Source organism: Apodemus sylvaticus, chromosome 11, assembly GCF_947179515.1.
Source record: "Apodemus sylvaticus chromosome 11, mApoSyl1.1, whole genome shotgun sequence".
Lineage (NCBI taxonomy): Eukaryota > Metazoa > Chordata > Mammalia > Rodentia > Muridae > Apodemus > Apodemus sylvaticus.
In genome coordinates, this window is record NC_067482.1 from 7,164,147 (window position 1) to 7,183,301 (window position 19,155).

Sequence of the window (19,155 nt, forward strand, 5' to 3'; positions counted from 1 at the left end):
AATAAAACATGAATGGATACGATGTTGTGATTCACAGTAGAAGAACATAGTAGCAGGAAGTCACAGCCCTCTGTGTACCTGTTGAGGCTGAGATGGGGCCAGGCACCATTAGCAGCCTGGAAAAGAATCTTTGAATTGATTCCACCTAGCACTGGTGTTCTCCACCTAGTATTGATGAGGAATAACCTGTGAGGTTCATGCAAGTGGGCTCTTGTCACTAGTAGAACATCGACCTCACAGAGGACAACAGAAATACAAACCCAGTGTGATTTATCTAAAAGATAACATAATTAAGGCCAGGGAGGGGACTTGTTGGGTAAAGGTGCTTGATGCCAAAGCCTGGTGACCTGCTGTGTTCAATCCCTGGAACCCCCATAAAGGGAGAGGGGGGAGAACAACTCCACCATGTTTTCCTCTGGCCCACACACATGGTCAGTGGCATGGCCCTACCTCCACATGTCACACAGAAAGATGATGATGATGGTGATATAATGAATAAGAAAGATGGCATAATTAAATTTTTCTACATTTTCTGAGTTAGTATGTTGAGGATGGCATCGTATTTTAAAAGCATAAAATACTTGGAGTTATATTTTAGCTGATACATTTTCATGTGGACCTTATTCATTGCATCACTAACCATATAACATCATAAGAAAAGAGTGCAAAATACATCAGAAAATAATCTGTGGTGTGTATGGTGTATTTTCACTCCTCTGCTTTGTTATTTATGCCTAACTCAGCTATCCCCATATAGTTGAGAACCGTATTATAAAAGATTTGCTCTGCCACCTCACACCAATGCTTTATACAACAGAAAGGTAAAGCAGAAAACACGCACTTCTGCTGAAAGCAAACACAATGGATTTCTTCCTTCAAGTTGCAAAATGAATAGCTTTATGCCCTCTCTCTTCGCTCTTAGATGATCAGATTCAGCTACTGGGCATGTGCTTTTCCCTGGGCATGAAGAATACCATCTCGTGATGAAAATGGTAAGACATATATGATAATCTGTATAGTGACTTCCTCATATCTCCAAATAAATCATGCTATTTTCTTCTAGATAAAAGCCCCAATAATTTGCCTCTGAAATCATTTTATTTCTTCTGGGTGTTTTACACAAGGCACCCTGTTTGTTTTTTGTTTTTTGTAAGAATAAATAGCCCCAATCGAATCAGCTCACATATATCATTTGAGAAAAGGAGGGTGTATAAACTAAGGATCACCATTTTGATGCTTCAAAGACTTGTTTAAAAATAAAATTAGACCCAAGAAATTGTCAGATGCCATTAATAGAACTAACCAAGGAGATGCAATACTGCCCTTTGAATATTCTGTGGGAAATAAGATTTAAAGTTTGCACCAGTTCCTGTTTTACTTTCCTCACTGGGTTCTGAGAGCTTAGTAACCCTGTCACAATATTTTAAAGCCATGGATAGAAGTCAAAGCAGCTATCTCTGAAAATTTCAAGACACAAGACAAACTCAGCCGTGTTTTCCTAAGGATTTTCAATCATGGCTCATCACAAATATGCAAGTCGAACTATTGCTGGCATTTGCTGAAAAGCACATTTTAAAGAGATATTTAAGACCCAAATATGTGAATCACTATTTAGGGAAATACATCCAAGGAAACCCAGTACTACTTCATGTTCCCACCAGAAGAATGGAGTGGGTGGGGGACAGACTGTGACTTGTCTGACCTCGTGCTAACAATAACAAGTCATTTTTTTTTTTAAAATAGTGGCTGGTTTTGTAACTGGTACCTATCTCTGCCCCTTTCATATCCGTCAACCTTGTTTATGTAACTGTCTTCAATTTATGATTCCTGGGAAAATAGTCCTCCACTTCATTAAGAATATCTTCAATACCAAAAACAACAGGTTCCTTGCACATAGTGATGTTTCTGAGCCTAATTAAATCATAAAAAAAACCTAACCCACTCCAAATATTAGCTGATGTGAACAATCTGGTGATGCATGACAGTAGAGGCAGGGAGAGCTTCAACTTGTATTGCAATAAATCAGCCGGATCTTCTCAGAATTTACAGACAGCTCAACGAGCTCTTTGGGATAAGGAATTTCCCATAAAAATAAAGCTAAACCTTGACAGTTTACGGGGAGAGAAGGAAGAAGTGCCCCTGAATGGACTGCATTGGGGAATAATAGTTAAAAATGACCTCAAAACCTCTCAAGAAAAGTTGTATGGTTCTGAGGAGCTATACAGATTAGATGGCCAACGAGTTAGTTCTAGATGCATTCATGGGGAAAATCATTATATGCTGTTTTATAAAGAGGTTGTTACTGCATGGCAGGGTGATTGCAGTCAACAACTTTTATTTTCTAAAGTAGCTGAAGAGAGCAATCCCAAAATTTTTATCACAAATAATTAGAGTGGAGCAGCTGGGATGGAAGTCTTCCCTCCAGCATTTGGACAAGGGAGCCTGGTGACTCCACAGCCTTCTGTGCACAGCCTACAAGGAGAGTGATCTCCCAGCAGCTCTTTCACTTTTGAGAGTGGAGGTGAGATCTCCACTTTCTCTCTGGAGGGGAACAGCTGGGAGCGCACAGGGCATACATCAGTAGAACAGCTGGGACAGAGGTCTTCAGGCTGCACCAGGGAGACAGGTGGCTCTACAGCCTTCTGTGCACAGACCCTGCCAGAAGAGAGTTGGTCTCCCAGGAGTACAAATACAGGCTTACAGGCCCACAAAAGGGATAAGCTCCAGCCGGAGACAGCAAGACAAAGTAGCACAAGAGATAACCAGATGGCAAAAGGCAAGCACAAGAACCCCACCAACAGAAACCAAGACGTCAGAACGTAGTTCTCCTACCACAGCAAGTTCCAGATACCACAACACACCGGAAAAGCAAGAGTTGGATTTAAAATGGAATCTCATGATGCAGATAGAGGGCTTCAAGAAGGACTTAAAAAAGTCCCTTAAAGAAATACAGAACATGGGTCAACAGGCAGAAGCCCTTAAAGAGGAAAAACAAAAATCCCTTAAAGAATTACAGGAAAACACAATCAAGTGAAGGAACTGAACAAAACCATCCAGGATCTAAAAGTGGAAGTAGAAACAATAAAGAAATCACAAAGGGGGATATCTCTGGAGATAGAAAACCTTGGAAAGAATTCAGGAGTCATGGATACAAGCAGCAACAACAGAATACAAGAGATAGAAGAAAGAATCTCAGGTGCTGAAGATACCATAGGAAACATTGACTCAATAGTCAAAGAAAGTGCAAAATGCAAAAAGCTTATGACCCAAAGCATCCAGGAAATCTAGGACAAAATGAGAAGACCAAACCTAAGGATTATAGATATAGAAGAGAGTGAAGAATTGCAACTTAAAAGTCCAGTAAATATCTTCAAAAAATTATTGAAGAAAACATCCCTAACCTGAAGAAAGAGATGCCCAAGAAGCCTACAGAACTCCAAACAGACTGGACCAGAACAGAAATTCTTCCAGGCACATAATAATCCAAACACCAAATGCACTAAACAAAGAAAGAATATTAAAAGCAGTAAGGGAAAAGGGGCAAGTTATATATAAAGACAGACCTATCAGGATCACACCAGACGTCTCACCAGAGACCATGAAAGCTAGAGGATCCTGGACAGATCTCATACAGACCCTAAGAGAACATAAATGCAGCCCAGGCTACTGTACCCAGCAAAACTCTCAATCACTGTAGATGGAGAAACCAAGATATTTCATGATAAAACCAAACTTACACAATATCTTCCCACAAATCCAGACTACAAAGGATAATAGATGGAAAACACCAACACAAGGAAAGAAACTATACCCTAGAAAAAGTAAGAAAGTAATCTTCTTTCAACAAGCCCAAAAGAAGATAACCACACAAACATACAAGAAAACACACAAACATTAAAAAATAACATCAAAAATAACAATAAGCAACAATCACTGTTCCTTTATATCTCTTAACATCAATGGACTCAATTCCCCAATAAAACGACATAGACTAACAGAAACATTTTTCATGTAAATCTTCAATTTTATCAGAAAATGTTTGTGATTCCTCTTTCAAATTATTTAGTAATGTGCTTTTGTCTCTACCATTTTATCTGCATTATTTTTCATGATAATCTTCAATATTAACATGTTTTTCTACATATTTCTTCTGTTTTATCAGAAATGTTTTCCATGTAAATCTTTGATTTTATCACAAAATGTTTTTAATTCCACCTTCAATTAATTTAGAAAGGATTTTTATTTCTATTTTATCTGTATAATTTTCCATGAAATAGACAATTTTAACGTGTTTTTCCTATATATTTCTTGAATTTTATTGGAAATACTTTCTATGTAAATCTTCAGTTTTACCTGAAAATGTTTATTATTCCACTTTCAATCAACTTGGAATTATTTTTATGCCTAACATTTTATTTGTATAATTTTCCATGATAATCTTCAATTTTAACATGTTTTTCTATAGATTTCTTCAATTTTATCAGAAATATTCCACATCAATCTTCAACTTTATCAGAAAATGTTTATAATTCCACTTTCAGTCAACCTAGGAATACTTTTATGCCTACCATTATTATATCTGTATAAAATTTTCCATGATAATTTTCAATTTTAACATGTTTTTCTACATTTTCTATGATTTTATCAGAAATATTTTCTATGTAAATCTTCAATTCTATCACAAAATGTTTCTACTTCCTATTTCAAAGAAAAACCCAAATAATTAAATACTTGAAAATATTTTTATTGTCAATTCCCTGATTTGATCATTGCGCTATGCACAGATATATTAAAAGACAACACCACATTCCCACTCTACTACAGTTAACAGTAAAATGTTTAAAGGCAATTTGTTTTTTATAGAAGTTGAGATAAGGCATTGAAAGAGAAGCCATGGTAAGATCCCCAACTCAAGACCTCACAGAGAAAACAATCAAAAACTCAGGGGACAGCAGATGCTGGCAAGGATGTGGAAAAAGAGGAACACTTCTCCATTACCGGTGGGATTGCAAGCTGGTAAAACCACTCTGGAAATCAGTTTGGCAGTTCCTGAGAAAAATTGGACATAGCGTTACCTGAGGACCCAGCTATAACACTCCTGGGCATATATTCAAAAGATGGTCCAACGTATAACAAGGTCACATGCTCCACTATGTTCATAGAAGCCTTGTTTATATTAGCCAGAAGCTGGAAAGATCCCAGAAATCCCTCAACAGAGGAATGGATACTGAAAATGTGGTATATTTGCACAATGGAATACTACTCAGCTATTAAAACAATGAATTTATGAAATTCTTAGGCAAATGGATGGAACTAGAAAATTTCTTCCTGAGTGAGGTAACCCAATCACAAAAGAACACACATGGTATGCACTCACTGATAAATGGATATTAGCCCCAAAGCTCAAAATACCCAAGATTTCAAGCCATGGGCCTCGAAAGAGAGGGCCATAGGCCAGGGCTCAGGGAAGTAGTTTTGAAGGGTTGCTTAAGGTGAGCTTCGTAAAAGGGGAATGAGATATTTAGAGTTTGGGATACAGAAGGAGAGTTTTCAAAGATATTGTGATAAACTCTGAACCAAAAGATGCTACAGACTTAAGAACTGGATAAGAACCAAGTTCAAGTTCCTGGACTTCTGTAAGGCACTCGGTAGGCTCAGAGCTCTGGAGTGATGGGGCTTTACATGAGGGGCACTGCAGGCTCCCAGGTCCTTTCCTCATCATTGATTTGAGGATTCTTCCTCAGGACCAGATTCTGAGTTCTCCTGAGCCTCATAACCATGTTTTAGAGAAACTTTTATTTTTATGAGAATATGATGCTTAAATCTCCCCACATTTGCATTTTTTCTTTCAAATTGATTTGAATATGATTGAAAACGATGCTTGAACCACTATTGGGTACAGTAGAGGCTCTGTCTCATCTATCCCTGTTTTCGTTTCCAATGTCATTATTGGGAATTCTGTGTTGCGTTTCTATTCTTTTAAATTGTATTTTTATTTATTAATATTCATTTGTATGTTATATATTTGGATGTTTTGTTTTAATGTATGTCCTTGTACCACCATAGCTCTAAGCTACCATGTGGGTACTGGGAATTGAACCTGGGTCCTCTGGAAGAGAGTCTTTACACAATGGTCCTCTGAGTCATTACACATAAATGAACATGTACTCCTCACTATCCTTTACAGCTCCTTGGAACTCCAGCCAAGTCCCCCAGGAGCCCTCACATGCAACCCTTCCCATCAGGAAGTGGGACCTTCTGTTCCTGAGATTCCCCTAAGCAGCCCATGCTCAACACTGCACATTGGTGCCAATCTCTACCTGTACATGGTTAGCCAAGCTCCCGCATCTCTGTGCTCACATACCAGAGGTGAACTATAGACGAGGGGCTGATTTGGGCTTGTGGATTCAGAAGAGTCAGTCCAGCACAGAGGGAAGAATGTGCTGGCACAGCGTACACAATCACAAATAAAAAACCAGAGAGAATGCACTTACTATTTTTCTCTTTTCCTGCTTTCAGTCCAGCCTATGAGATAGAGACAGACATCCACATTCAGAACGAGTTTAGCTCACCTAGTTAACCCTCCCTAGATGCTCATTCACAGAGACACCCAAACCAGTGCATGCTAGTCTGTCAACAGGCAGGTTTCCAATCAAGTGGAAAATCAAGAATAAATATCATAACCAAATTTCTATACCATGTTGAAGAGTTTCGTGTTTGTTTGCTTCAGTTTTGACTTCTGTACTAGTCAATGAGAACTCAGGCATCCCACGCTGAGGAACAACTCTATAAAACAGTTTGTTTCTGAACATCAGTTGTCCTGTGTAGCTTATCAAGAGCCTTGTTTCATCAAAGGCACAACATGTGTCTCAACCTCAAACAGCATGGGGAAGGATGCGTAGTCACTGGAACATACTGGAACATGTACTCCTCACTGGAACATGCCTATGGGTAGCATGTAACACTTCTCTTCAGTAAACAAAGTTACTTCAAAGAAGAAGTCAGCCGTCTCCTGCCTCCGAAGAGTGAAGGCCGGAAATAGGTCCTGAGACAACTCACAGCTACTGCACTATTAAATGCATTTAATTTCTTATCTGGGATCACGTCCAAAATCCTAGTTATTTATTAGATGTCAACATTTATTTTCCTTCTTAAAAAGACCTATTTGTTATTATGTGTGTAACATGCGCGTATGCACAGATTTGTGCACATGAGTATAGTACTTGTGGAAACCTGAAGAGGGCATCAGATTTCCTGAAAATGGAGTTAAGATGGTCGTAAGCTTCCTGTTGTGGGTGCTGGGGACGGAAAACAGGGTTCACTCCAAAAGCCTCAAGAACACTTATGGCTGAGCCACCCCTCCAGTCCCAGACACCAGGATTTTACACCCATGCCTCCTGATAGATGCCTTAGATGGGACTTTGGCTCTATGTATGCTTATTGGAGCCCTAGAATTTTTAACAATATCTTAACACTGACAATATGGCCATCCTGAGAAAAACCTGAGGGACCCAGAATGTAGACTTTCAGTTCTGACCCTGCTCACTTGAGACAATTGGCCTCACGTATTTCACGGGGCCTCCTTCCCAAGACTCCTTCTTTCTCTACTGTCACAAAAGCTAAGCCCGCAGCAAGACATTTCCGGTCCTGGATTCTCAAGGTACTGCATAAGGCTGGTACCTGTTCCTTACAGTCTCTAGTGACAAGGAATGCTTCCTGGTTCACGGTTAAATCCTTGCTGTCGTTATTTGATGTTCTCATCTCTTCCATCTTGGTGGAGAAAGAGTGAAATCATGTGTGAACCAGTCACAGTGGACTTGGCTGCAAACAAAAGGCCCTGACGGGAGCGCCTGGAAGAATACTTACTCCCGATTCCCTAGACAGACATATTTCTCAGTGGAGACAAGAGCGTATACTGTGGCCATGGAAAATCTGGGAAACTGGAGTGCTTGAAAATACCATTTACACTACATCAAACTGGAGCCCACTCCGGCAACGTAAATCTTTCCCATATGTGACAGCTGCTTGCTGCCCAGCAAGCTTCCAGTGCTAAGAGACACTGCAAACAGCCAGCACTGCTTTTAACTTCTAGCTGCAGCCTGCAGCTGTCTTTATGTGGCTGTTGGAAGGACAGTTCTCTCATAAACTGGAGAGAAATTCTGTTTTGGGAAGAACAGCACGATAAAATTTTGCATCGTGGGTACAAATTGCAGCCATTTTCATATCTCTGGCCATCTCTGAAACACAATAAAAATAAATTGCCTTTAAAATTGTAGATACACTAAAACCAAAGAGGACCATAGCATATATGATCTGCAATTCTGTCTCATATCCTAAAAGTCTCAATGTTTTGACCTAGGATATACTTACAGAAGCCATTTTAACCCTCTGTCCACAAGTCACGACATATGGCATTTTAGTGATTTGAACTATATCATAAGGAACAAGAGGTTCCAAAGAGGGATAAGGTGGCCATTGGATTATCACACTTCCCAAGGCATTCCCTTGACTTACAGTGGGGTTCCTCTAGTGCTGTCATTCTGTCACCTGTATCGCCAGAAGCCTTTGCTAAAGTGCACATCCCAGAGCCCCCCTCCCCCCTCCCTGCCAGATTACATGGACCAGACACTCTAAGAAAAGGTAGGGGAGTCTTTAATTTAAGTTGCCTGGGTTGCTTTCATATCTGCATTTAAAAATAGAACCTAATACATGGAGATTTATTGAGAAGAGTGGAAAGGATATGCAAAACCAAAACTTCAGAAAACAAGACAGAAATGCAGGGGCTAAGCAAACAGGCATCCTTCCTTGGATATTCAGGTGGGACTTACATCAATATGGTTTGGAGGACAAAATGTATTGGAAGTAGAGCTGGCATTCTCAAGGGAATTCTGATGTACCTTAGCATGGTTTGCCAGAGATGGCACCAGTTCTCATAAGAATGTACCAGAATATCTAGCACTCCTTGCCCAGTCTGGGGACTCTGGTGGCCTGCCACATGCCAGACCACAAGAACACAATATAGGGTACGCTGGCAACTTCCCATTTGGCTTCACAATTAATCCAGCTTTAACCCATGTGCTGTAGGATTATCATTAGCTTCCATCATTAAGTTGAAATTTTGTAGATTTAGTTCTTGTCTTGCTTCCACTAGTCTGGGTCTCACTCTTACATGGATTAAAATAAGCAAACAGATAAACAAACCACCCTCACAATCATGACAGCTCTATTCCTAACTCCACCATCTGCTGACTGGTTTCACCGGACTGGACTTACTTATTCCACTCTCTTTGACTGCTGTTGAGTTTCAGGGTAGACTCATGTTATAATGCACATTTACCCAAGCAACCATCCTTTTCAACGACCTGCTGAAACCCTGAATCTCTTGCCAGTTGTCTAAAATGAAGATTCTCCTATGGGATTGGCTTTTTCAACCCCACATCTCACTTCTGAGCTCGGTACCTTAACATACAGAATTTTACATTAGGTCTTTAAAGCCTTGAAATCCCTTTAGTGCCAAAGAAAACGTACACTGTGCACTTCAGAGAAAATTGTAAGCTATTATTTTGACACTTCAATTTTCTATAGTAATACAGGCAGCTAAAAGTAATGCGTTTAAGTAAAAATATTGACATGCTGAAGAATGAAAGTTGGTTCTACAAGACCAAGAATATGAAGTACAGTGTTCTTTTCTCTACCATAAGTGGAAACTCTAGGAAATTCTTTTAACTGCGCATCACCTGGTATCAGGAACATGCAGTATTCCTTCTACATCCTGGGAAGAGGAGGATGTCATGATCTTCATCCTTGGAACATGAGGGCATCTCGGAATTCATCCCACAGACCCCAGATCTGGTCTATTCAGTCCTGATGACTAGACTCCTGCTAGTTTAGTTCTGACTTCTCTTCCCCTCAAGGCTGTGCAAAGGGCCAAGGGGTAACTTGGGAGAGTGCTCTGGGCATGTCTACATCTACAACATCTTGAGATGTTCATTTCTGATAATTACCCAGTGAAAGAAAGCATTAAAACAGGATTGAATTTTGCAACCTCCATGTACCCTGTACAGAAAGCGGGTCACAGATCTTTCTGCTGTTAGAGCACATCACATTGGCCTGGCTTTCCAGCTTTGTCTGTCCACAGGCAGGAAGAAGGAGGACACCGGCTCTACTTAGTGTCCTGCTCCCTCGAAGCACTTGGTGGCTCTTGATCTCACCTCTGATTGTTCCCTGTCTCCCATATCAGACAACTCATGTGCTCTTGGATTATAGTAAAAATCTCTCTTTGTGTTGCTGTATTAAGTTAAACTTTAAATACTAAGTAAGGCCTTCTAGGTTGACCTTTTGAATCAGTATAGCAAACAAAAATGTCCCAAACTCCAAGTTGTTACTTACAAAACTGTCCAAAATCTTTTCTGAATTATCCATTTCACTGGAAGATAGTTATTATAAAAAGAATGAGATGGGAGCAAAGCCACTGGAATGAGTTATGCCATAAATTAGCATGTCAAATAGCTATGAGTTTGGACAACAAATCTATTATGTAATAGGAAAACAGAAACTGTGATAGCTAGTAAGATGACATTTAATGAGACACTTAAATCATTGCTACTTTCATAAGAAATACGAATCAGTAAGAAACATGTATTCAAACCAAGATATTGAGCCATGCTGATACTTATTCTGCATAATACATGTCAGACAGGATATGCATCCATCTCTAACAGCTGAACTGGAGCAGTGTTGGTTCTCAATTTTTGAGATTTATTTTTTAGGTACCATCCTAACCACTGGTCATCAAAGGTATAAGACAGAGCTGCTGTCCTCTGAGAATTTACAGTCTAGCTGAGCAAGGACAATGGGCCAGCCAATATGCCATCCTGAAAGTGGAGGTCTCAGTGGAGCCCCAGGGGAAAAGAGGGCAGGCAGGGTTGGGGAGAGTGTGTCAGAAGATAGAAAGGTTGCCAGGCAGACAAGATCCAGGAGAGGTCCACCGTGGGAAAGCAAAACTAAACATAAAAGAAACAAAGAAAATCAAAGATACAGACAAACAAAACCACCTTCACATGGTAACGCACACGGAAGACAAGGGGATGGAGAGCCAAGCCTTCGCATGAGAACGAAGGCAGAGATGCGAAGGCAGAGGCAAGCGTAGCCGTGGCTCCATCAGGTGCTTTATTCTTAGCTGTCCCTCAGCCCGTGTCGCTACGCATGCTCATGTTAATAAAACTGTAGAAACAGTCTCATACTATGCAATTTCCATAACACAACACTGGTGTTACTAACTAGTATTGCTAAATGTAAATAAAGCAAGTCTCCGGCATGATTTGCCACTACTTCGGTACATTAGGAGGTGCACTTTGTGGCAAATCATAAATACCTCATTATTTTGTTACACACACCCCTAATTCCTGTTTCAGACCCCACGTAGGTTTAAAATCAAGCAGAGACATGCTCTAAAGGCTTTCTCCACCAACAACAGCTCTGTGCTCTAGATTCTAACTCCTCCGCCTGGCACTGGAAGGTGGATGGGAAAGGAAAGGAAGCACTCTTTTTTTTTTTTTCAGTTGTAAGTTCTGGACTACTTCCTGGTATGAATGCAAAGCCCTTACAGCAGAAGACAACTTCAATCTTGGTATGCGACCATCGAGAACTCTGTTCTACTAGTTTGCATGGTTCCGATCAATTGAAATAAGTGAAGTATTAGTTACTATGCCTTTAAGACCCCTACCCAATTTCCCTACCTTGATATAAGTAATTTACAAATTCATTAGTGAAGTACAATGAGAAACAGAATTTCAGTGCTCTGGAAGATCCCAGTTCCTCTGAAAGGAACAACTGTAGTGCTTTCTACGAGGAGGCACTAAGAAAGACATTAATAGCAGTTTCAGGAAACCCAGACAGAGTGCAAGCACAAATGGCCATTCTATCCGCACAAAGGGAAAGGCATGTGCCACTTCAGAAAAACTCAATTACCGCAAGACTCTAGGACAAAAGTGTAACGAAACCCTTAAGCTCTTACAGTGACTTTTACTTTCAATTTAAATCTGATTATGGTACTCTAATGGAATCCTTTTTAAAATGTTGGTTGGTTGGTTGGTTGGTTGTATAATGGTATGTGTGTGTGTGTGTGTGTGTGTGTGTGTGTGTGTGTGTGTGTCTTATACTGCAGTGTGTGGACAGATGAAAGGACAAAAAAAAAAAAACAACTTAAGGATGTCATTTCAATATATCGAAGGTCATCAGGTCTCCAGGCAATTGGGAGGAGTTGGAAACACAATGGCCTCCCATGCATTGATGCTCCTACTGTTAGGTGAGGATTCTGGGACTCAGAATGACTGGGGACCTCACAATGCTGAGCCATGCAGATGCTCTATCAGGAAAGCAAATCCTGAACTTCAGTCTTTGTTCTTGCTCCTGTACGGAAAGTCATTGAACCCTTTGGTTATCTGTCTGTCTGTCCATCCAGGCAGGCAGCATCTTTATCTATCTTCGTTTTTTAAGTTGCCACACAGCTAGACAGATGGATGTAGAAGACCTTAGAGAAAGAACAGGGACGACGCAAACATCTAACAAGGGATAAGATGATGAAATGTTCCCCAAGGCGATGACCATGAGGATAAAGAAATGTGTCGAGAACAGTTTTTAACCTGTGATAACCCGCACAGGACTGCTCGCTCCCCTAATCCCAGCCTGGGGTGATCAGTGTCTGCTCCCTAGTGTGAGAGGAGATACATGTGAGGGTCGGTCTTAGTGAGGGAAGCTGAGGAGAGGGAGGCAGCAGCATCCTGGGACTTCAGAGCCCATGTTAATGAGGGAACTCCCCGAGGCTGCACAGTGTGGCTGACATCTAGTTTCCTGCAGAGCAGGACATCCAGATACCAGGAAGGCACACAACATGTCATAGCACCCTTCATGGGAACTCATAGAAGGCTTAGGACAGCTTGCTGAGCAGATACCTAAACGGGCGTGGGACTGAAGCCACGAGACTCGATGGAATTTTCAGAGGAAGAAAAGCTGCAAAAGGAAGACAGATGCAGAATTCAAATCAGGAGCCTGGGAAGAAAATAACGGATTGATGCAGAGGAGGCAGAGAAGGAATCCCTGGCCACAAATACAACCAGGGACAAAATCCATCACATCACGAGACAGAATTGATGGCAAGGAGCCTGACCTGAGAGAACAGTGGGAATAGGGGAAAGAGAAGGTAAGGACAAAGACAAAACCCGGCTGGCACTGGTGGCCGAGCCAGCCATCCTCCACAGCCTTCTTCGGGTTATCTTGGCCTTGTGGTAAAATTGAACACTGGACTTCAAAGCCTGGCAGCGTAATAGGGGAGGGAGGAAGCAGGGCAGCAGGCAGCCATTTTTGCTGGCACAGAGGAGAGAGTGTGTGGCTGAGTTGTGTGTTTGGGGTTTTAGTGCAACAGACGCCAGAACCTCAACTGTGCACTGAGGAAAAGCATTGTTGTGAGTCCAGGGGTTTAATTTGTGAATTGAGTCTTAGTTCTTCTGTCTTCAAAAACATTTTGTTTAAAAGTTCCATAAACACCAGTGGCTCAGGAAATGCCTTAGCAAATATTCATTAACAAAATGACAGCTATTTTACAAAGTTCCCATAGCTTTTAATGTTTATCACTCCTTGTGTAAGAGAGAGTTCTGGCGCAGACTCTTGACCCCTTCTTTGGAGGAGGGAAAGAAGCAGTCCTCCCCCTGGGGAGTTTCAGGGAATAGAAGACATGGCTGACTTCTTAATCAGCGCGGAGGATGTTGTGCTGCCTTTTTCTGTCCTGCAAATGTATTCCTCAGATAGTTCGCCTCTTTGCTGGGTGGAGATGGTAGGAGAGAGCATAGGAATACAGGACTTAAGTGAGTCACATGGTTTCAGACTTTGTTCCCCCATGTTGTTGTTGTTTTTTTAAGGACCTTTTCATTTCAACTACTTCAACATAACAAAATCAACAAAAATCCTGTGCGAAAGAACACACTGAACTAAATTTTATTTCCAACAGAGCACGAAGCAATATAGACTGTAGTTACAGAAAATGCATTATATTGTTTATAGACAGGCAGACAGGCTTAGAACAGGACACACAGCTCTGACCTACTTTGTTGTTCTCCAAAGTGATACAAAGTTTCACTTTGTAAAGTACAATGATACAAAATAAAATGACACAAATTTTCCCACAATGTCTCACAAAGTATACAAAACAAAACAAAAATCCCCAAAAGCCCAAAAGCATACAGGTCCTCACTGTGTAATTCTGTTTTTAAAGTCTTAATTACAGATTTCGTGGTGTGTTTTTTTTCACAGAATGTTTAAAATTCCAAATTACTGTTGGCTAATAGCAGTTTTATGAGTTTACAGCAAAAGGTAATGGAGTGTTGTCCTTTTAGCATGAATCACTTGTGAATCCCACATAATGAAATACACAGCGAACCACAGGAGTGTCTGGGCTGCCTTATTTGTTGATACCTTTAAAGGCTTGAATTGCATATTTGTTCAACAGATGTTTCTTGCATAACCACAAAATGAACCATGATCTTTGACCACATCACCTCTTAAATTATCCAAAAGCCCTTATTTATATTACACCAAGGCCAGCCTACAAGGATGTACTTAAGTTAATGTAAGCATTCCTTCTGAAAGGTTGTAGCTCAATGCAGATTTTTAGGAGAGCATAGCAGTGATGTCTTCCCTGTTTAACACCTACAGAAACCCGCAGCATTGAGTATGATTGCTTCTTATGAAATCTAAGTCTTCTTCCCTGAATTGTAGTTTCCAGGGAGACAGATCATAACATTTCTGGAGAACCCTGCTAGGTTTCTGCTGGAAAGGACTGTGTAAGACGCTATCCATGAGTACAGAGATACTTTAGTTTATTTAAAGTGGCTTCTTTCCTTTCTAGTTTAAAAACTGGTTAGTCTAAATCAAATCCTCCTAGGTACATATTTATTCACAATTGCTTTGGGTTTTTAAGATTCTCGCCTAGTGGCACTAAAGTCCCTTTTGCCAAACTAATGTCATTTTGTATGGCAATTTTTCTATGAAGGTATGAATGTAAAGATTAAATTTCAATGAAAATGAGCCCCTGATAGGAAGTCCAGCTTCAGGTCATATTTCCAATGTTGAAAGCCTATGTTTCAACTGGAATAGCATTTTCTTACAAGAGAAGCCTTTCTATTGTCAAATATCATTAGGGAGCAAAAGCATACAAAGATTCTGGACAGTTCCAAACACAAGGCAGATCCAATGTCACTGTTACAACCAAGAAGCTTTCCCTGGGATTGGAATGGAGTGGGAGATGCGAGAGTTTGCCATCGGCCTGGTTCTGAAGGGAGACTAACCACGTAACTGGGCAAGGACTCAGCTGAACACTGACTTAAGAACTGTCATGCATTCACACAGCTTCTTTGTCTGCCAATGGTTGTGCTTGGATGTGTCTTTGGGGGTTTGTGTGTATGTATGTGTGTGTGTGTGCTTGTGTGTATATGTGTGTGTATAAAACTGGATCAATGAAAGTGGCTACTGTCATTGTCAATATCATTGAAAAATCAGTGACTCAGTTTTGTTCTGGAATTGAACATGAAAATGTTTGAAGATAAGAAAAACCCCTATTGTCATATGTTCAACACATATGGCTTGTAAAATTATCTCATGCCATTTTTCAGTTTACTAGAATTTATAAATAATTTAGAATTCACTCAAGAAACCCAAAGCGTCATCCACACAATTAGCCTGTATTAGCTATTACTTTCCCCCTAAACTATGGTCTCCACACAGGATAGCACACAGCAGGAGTACTCTTTTGTCCTTGGGCTTCTCTACAAAGTATCATTATATTCTTCCCAGCTACACATGCATGTGAAACAGTGTGCCTATGAATTAGTCTGAGTAACATACTTGCGCTTGATTAATATTAGGTCCCTCCCTGGGGATTAATTACTCACGGATTTCTTGACACATACCTCCAGGAACTTTATAGGAAGGAAACCAAGCAGTACTTTTTGTATCAGATTCAGGGATGTATTCCAGACCAGCCTCCATGACAACCTCTACTACAAACCACAACTAAGAACTTGGGCTTGAGCCAAACATCTCCAGAGCACCCAAAATAGATGTCTCTGTGCCTGTGCCCTTTTCTCAGAGCAGAAACGCACTGCCTTTTATTTCAGCTGTACTTTTGTAAGTCTGCTTGTTCTGTTCTGTCCTCTTGGCTTGCATTTACCAATATCTAACAATTTTGAAAGAACGGTTGAGATTGAAAGGAGCTGATAGAGATATACGAGCTGGATAAAGAATGAACAGAGAGGAAAAACTAATAAAAAGTTTAAAAGAAATCCAAAAGGTGTACTGATTATGTGAGCTTTCAAGAAATGTAAAATCCTCACACAAAATGTGAGCATCCCACTGCACAGGGCATCACACTGCATAAAGCATCACACTGCACAGGGCATCACACTGCACAGAGCATCACACTGCACAGGGCATTACACTATATTGGGCATCACACTAGGCAGGGCATCACACCGCACAGGGCATCCCACTGCACAGGGCATCCCACTGCACAGGGCATCACACTGCACATGGCATCCCACTGCACAGGGCGTCCCACTGCACAGAGCATCACACTGCACAGGGAGTCACACTGCACAGAGCATCACACTGCACAGAGCATCACACCGCACAGGGCATCACACTGCACAGAGCATCACACTGCACAGAGCATCACACTGCACAGGGAGTCACACTGCACAGGGCATCACACTGCACAGAGCATCACACTGCACAGGGCATCACACCGCACAGGGCATCACACCACACAGGGCATCACAGTGCATAAAGCATCACACTGCACAGGGCATCACAGTGCATAACGCATCACACTGCACAGAGCATCACACTGCACAGGGCATCACACCGCACAGGGAGTCACACTGCACAGGGCATCACACCGCACAGGGAGTCACACTGCACAGGGCATCACACCGCACAGGGAGTCACACTGCACAGGGCATCACACTGCACATGCCATCACACTGCACAGAGCATCACACTGCACAGAGTGTCACACTGCACAGGGCATCACACTGCACAGGGCATTACACTATATTGGGCATCACACTAGACAGGGCATCACACCGCACAGGGCATCACACTAGACAGGGCATCACACTGCACATGGCATCACATTGTACATGGCATCACTGCATTACTGAAAAGTGTGGTCATGTGTGTACTTGTATGTTCATTAGCATGTATATTATACATGCTAATGTTTAGTGATCTGGAAAACATAAGATTTATTTTTAGTTCCCTCCAGGGAGACCTACAGAAGATTTCAGAGAGGGAAATCTCTACCAATGGCTGATGCTTTCAAAAAAGCATATGGCATCTTTAGAGGCCAACATGAAAATTTCAATTCTCAGAATCCCACATCTCGAGTTCCTGTTTCCAGACCAGTAGCAGATATTTCTAGTTGGTTGGCCAGGCCTCAGGGATAACAGTAGCACTTCAAATGACAAAGGCTCTCATGGTCCTAGGCCGGACTGTTTCCTTCATTTGCTCTGGAAGAACCTGCATGGGTCAGGAATTAGAAACTAAGTGGCATGTGTCGGGCTTGGTAGGATATTACTCCTTAAGGTGATTAAGGTTAAACTTTTATAAACTTTATATTACTTTTGTTCCAGAGCTGCACTGACTTCATACTTCTCATGTATGTGTGACCCTGAACTTCTGGTCCTTCTGCAACCCCTGCCAGAAAGCCCGGAATACAGCCTTTCACCCCAACTCCGGACTTATGTGGCTTATGCAGGGATCATGCATGGTAGCCAGCACTCTAGCAACTGAGCAGAATTACTTTAAGTGAATTAACAGACTTGCTGGGATTTGTAAAAAGAAATGGCAGTAGAGAGAAGGAAGAGTTAAAATTGCCAGCTGAGTAGAGATGCAAAGGAGTGGTAAAACCCTAATTTAGGAGTCTGTTTTTCAGATTCAAATCTTCTAAGCTTCAGTCTGAGTAATGTCCAGACATGCCACCTCCTCCTCTCCTGGGAGGGGCTCTGGATTGATGCTAGAGTTGAAGTTGTTAGCCCCTCCCCCTCAGTTGAGGAAGTCAGCATGTGCCACCTATATAACATATACAATACAAGTCCGAGATCATACATGATTAGGCTGGACAAGGAAAAGGCTGAGGAACGCTTTTGGATACATTGACAAAGATTATTTGCTCCAGAAGACAAAACAATCCCGGCAGCTTCAACAATCAACAATCACAAAACCATACAAAACCCAGACTATTTTCAAGATTTCCATTTCCTGGCAGAAAGGAGATAAGGTAAAAGGAAAATCGAAGATCAAATGCCCACAGAACACTTGTACCCAAAACAAACAGACCCTCAAGATTTCAATGAGAAAAACAGTACCTTATAAGTAATTGGTCTTGTCTACACACAGCTGGTCCCAGAGTCGACTCGTTTAACTGTCTACTGCCTTCACTTTAAAGTTAGTTCTGTTGGCAAGAAAGTACAGGGCTCGTCTGGAAAATATTGTTTGGACATAAACCGTTCCTTTCAAAGCACTGGTAGCTATATTTAAGTTTTCTTATAGACAGAGCTATAAACTCTTCCTGCAGCTAATTTTCTTCCTCCTTCTCCTCAGACTTAGTCAGTATCCTCCCATCCCATATATTGAAGAAAGAGGCAGAGAAATGGAGTGGGGAGGAAGGACTTCTGCAAGGAAACATACCTTAAATAATGTAGTATTTGAGCATTTGGAAAAACAGCAGAGCACAAAGAACATGAAAGAATAGTAGCTCACCAGGACCCTGAAGCCCTGTGTTCTTCTCCTGCTAATAAGGAAACTGAAGTCCAGAGAAAGCAGAAAGTTTGGATTGAATGCTGTCAGGCAGCTCGGTTGTCCGTGGATCCACTAATAGGTAAGGTTTCAAAACTACCAGTTCAACGATTGCACACTCTGGGCACCTGTGAAGAAATGTTCTTGTTTTCCTCTGCATCATTATAATCCATGCCTTTAAAGGCATTGGAGGGTGCAGAAATACAGTTAGGATGATAGAGCCATCTGTCTCAGAGACAGCATCTTAGCTTCAAAACCCCGAATACTGAAAGTTCCTCCCAAATATCTGCTCTCTTTGTAAACCTA

The 19,155-nt window shown here is 41.3% G+C and overlaps 1 protein-coding gene across 5 annotated transcripts in view; it reads right to left on the reverse strand.

The window, feature by feature from the left end:
* Positions 1–19,155, reverse strand: part of Arhgap24 (Rho GTPase activating protein 24) — a 413,886-nt gene that overhangs the window by 152,373 nt on the left and 242,358 nt on the right. The window contains exon 1 of one of the 5 annotated variants that reach the window (XM_052198154.1): positions 18,420–18,689. The exons of the other annotated variants lie outside the window; for them this stretch is intronic. The gene's annotated coding sequence lies outside the window, so the exon portion shown is untranslated. Of the gene's footprint in view, positions 1–18,419; positions 18,690–19,155 lie in introns of those variants that run through there. 5 annotated transcript variants of the gene reach the window in all.